Source organism: Zootermopsis nevadensis, unplaced genomic scaffold, assembly GCF_977971745.1.
Source record: "Zootermopsis nevadensis isolate Lab colony 2312 unplaced genomic scaffold, Znev_1.0 Znev_ptg000028l, whole genome shotgun sequence".
Classification (NCBI taxonomy): domain Eukaryota; kingdom Metazoa; phylum Arthropoda; class Insecta; order Blattodea; family Termopsidae; genus Zootermopsis; species Zootermopsis nevadensis.
The window spans coordinates 7,748,874-7,752,066 of NW_028259160.1; positions in this window are offsets into that span (position 1 = coordinate 7,748,874).

Genomic DNA, 3,193 nt, shown 5'->3' on the forward strand with positions numbered 1-3,193 from the left:
TTTGCAGGTCTGGTTTGAGATTACTTTTAATTCATTTATTTATACATACTGAATAATAATGCTGATTCCATGATCTCATTAGATAATATATCTTAGTTTTGGGAGGCAGTGTGTTTTGTGTATGTCATATAAAGTACCAGTAATTTCAATATAACATGCATTCATTTTCTAACATTTGTACCATTTGGTTTCATGATCATGAATTATATAAAAAATATACATGTTTCCTAGTTCTCTAAACATGAACTACATTTTGACTTCAAAAAAATAAACAAAAATATCTTCGTGTGTATGTGTTTGTCAAAAATGTATGTGTGCATTTTTTGCCATGAAAATTTTTACATATCCATAAGACACTTTGGTTCCCAATATGCTGATAAAAAGTTAGAAAATAATAATTAAACTAATTATTTATAGCACTGAAAGATATGAAAGAGTTAGAAATCTTATTTTCCATTTGGATTGGGATCTAATAGGATTACTGTTTGGTTTGAGATCTGTAAATAGAATTAACTTTTCCAGACCAAGGTGGTTAGGAATAAGTTATTTTTTGGGATTGGTCATGTCCTGGATAAAAAGACATACAAGAACATTAAATTTATTTTTTGTCCTTTCCTCCTTCAGCTTGCAGAAGAAATAAACACATCTGTGTATTTATGCAGTATGTCCAGTTGGCCACCAGCTGATAAAGTTTCCATACACTCGTGTAAGGTTGCTGCTTGTCATGGCAGAACAAGAAGCAGTGATGAAATAACTAAAGTAACAGTAATGTATGTGAGAGTTAAGTAAGTCCCTGTGACATACATGGCTTGGGAAGTCACATGTTGCACTACTAGCAGACCAAAAGAAGTTGTGCTTGTTCTGATTTTGTGTAAATTTTACTGGTAGTACTAGATAACAATGGAAGTTATAAAACAGTCAGTAATGATAAAACAAATTAATAACAATACTACAAATAGCTGAGTAGAGGAAAACAACAAAGACATGTGGGATAAATATTTGTACTAAAGACCAATGTTCTCCACTCAGGAATTATGCATTCACACATATCTCTTGCCTATTAGGCTGCCTACACAAGTATTTACTAAACTCTTCTGCACAATATGTGTACAGAGATACAGTTTAAATAGTTTATGGTCATTAGGATAGTGATTAATGGTGATACACAGTATTCAGAAATTCACTACTCTACTGCTGCCATTGGCTGATTGTGAACTAGGTTTTCTGCTTGTCAGTTTATGCACTCCACATATATGTGAACAGGATATAAAAAAGTGCAAGTTAAACACCATTTATGTGGGAAAAATATTTATTTGTATAAGGAAGTGATTCTTTGTCTCATAGACTAAAAAAGTATCCATGTCACTACATTGATGAATCTGTTCTAACTTTTGTACAAGTGTTATAATCAAATTCACTTTGTGTTGAATGAAACTTGATGCATTCTCTCAGTTTAAATGCACCAACACCAGCATGGTGTCTTTGTGAATCTGTTAGCCTCATCCATGCTGACTTAAAGAAATAAGATCAAATGCGAAGATTTCTGTCTTCTGGGTGGTTGTGCTGTGTAGTCTGGTCGATGTTAACCAACGTATACTGCCTCCGTCATCAGGGCGCCCTGATGACAGAGGCAGTATGACCTCTGAAACATTGGTTAACATCGACCAGACTACACAGTGCAACAACCCAGAAGACAGAAATCTTCATACTCACTGCTGTGAAAACCTCAAATCTTACAAGATCAAATGTCTCTTACCCCCCACATGATAACCCAAATTTTCTCATTTCAGTTTATAATTTATGAATATTATGGCAAAAATCTCATGCTATGTGGGCGAATTACTTTGGTTTTATAGCTGTAAATTTAAGGAGGGAAAAGAGGGAAAGATATGGAAGGGCAGTGCAGTCTTGCAAAGAAGGAAGACCTTCATAAGTCCTTCCCCTGCACGTCTCACAGAAAGACAAGCCACAAAAAAAAGTGTTCTGTGTCAGAAGAATAGGAAAAGGAGGGAAACAGTATATTGGTGCCAAGACTGTCAAATAGGATTGTGTTTAGATACCTGCTTCAAGGTTTTTCACACCGTGGAGAACTTCTGAGTTTCACTCGCCGACAGTGGTAAGTCTACACATAAAAATACATTTCTTACTGATTGTTATAACCATGAATACAATAAATGAGAGTATTGAAATTTTCAGAATGATTGAATTAATAGTATATTCAGAAATGGCAATTTTGTAAGAAGTAGCATTTTAAAGATCCTGGCGGATTTTAAATACCGGAGCTGCATTACCCCGCAGTAGGAGCGGTGGGATTTAAATACCCAGCTTGAGGGGCTAAATAATGGGCTTCTCAGTTGTAACAGTACATGACACCAAACCTCAAATCTTGCATAGCCTCATGCACAAAACATGTTAAGAGTTAGACAAATTTAACACAGTTATGTACAGTTCACATTAACAGATATTGTAGTATTATAGTATGCATGTTGGTGTATGTGCCAAAGACAATTGGTTGGATCAAGCATGGATTATTTCACGATATCTCAGTCCAGACCATAATCAACAGTCTGCCATGGAATTGTATCGTTCAGCCAATTGAACTAAGCCTACACTTTCACATCCTGTTTTTGTAACATCCATTTTAATTTTGTCTGTGCTCAGATCTTTCATTTCTTGTCTCAGATTGGCCCACTTCCTCAGCCTTTCCTTCCTCTAACCCTATATTAAAATGACATGTTTCCAGTCAAAAACTGCTTGTTTTAAAATTCCTGTATTCTCGACTATTCATCAAGTAGCATTTTGTTTGTAAGGAGGGTGGTATCCAGTTGCAATCTTTAATTTAGCCCACGACACTGGATAAACTGCACGTTTTTGCTTTTTTCCAGTCACTCTGGTCAAATGGTGACATAGTATCTTGAAATAGGTCACGACTGCTTCCTCCGTTCCTTTCTAATTCATGCTCTAAAATTCATAAGCTTGCAGCGTCGCGAAGCATAAAATCTATATGTTATTTGTTGGTTTCTCCGGATATGAGGTTCGACCCATCCTATATGAAAAATCTGGCTTCGAATGTGTACCAAATATAAACTGTGAAATTCTGTCGCTGAATTAATGATTCCATCCAACCAAAACGCAACTGCCATACTTGTGGCCATTATCTGTATCTCTAAGTAACTTGCCGCAGGCAGTTAGC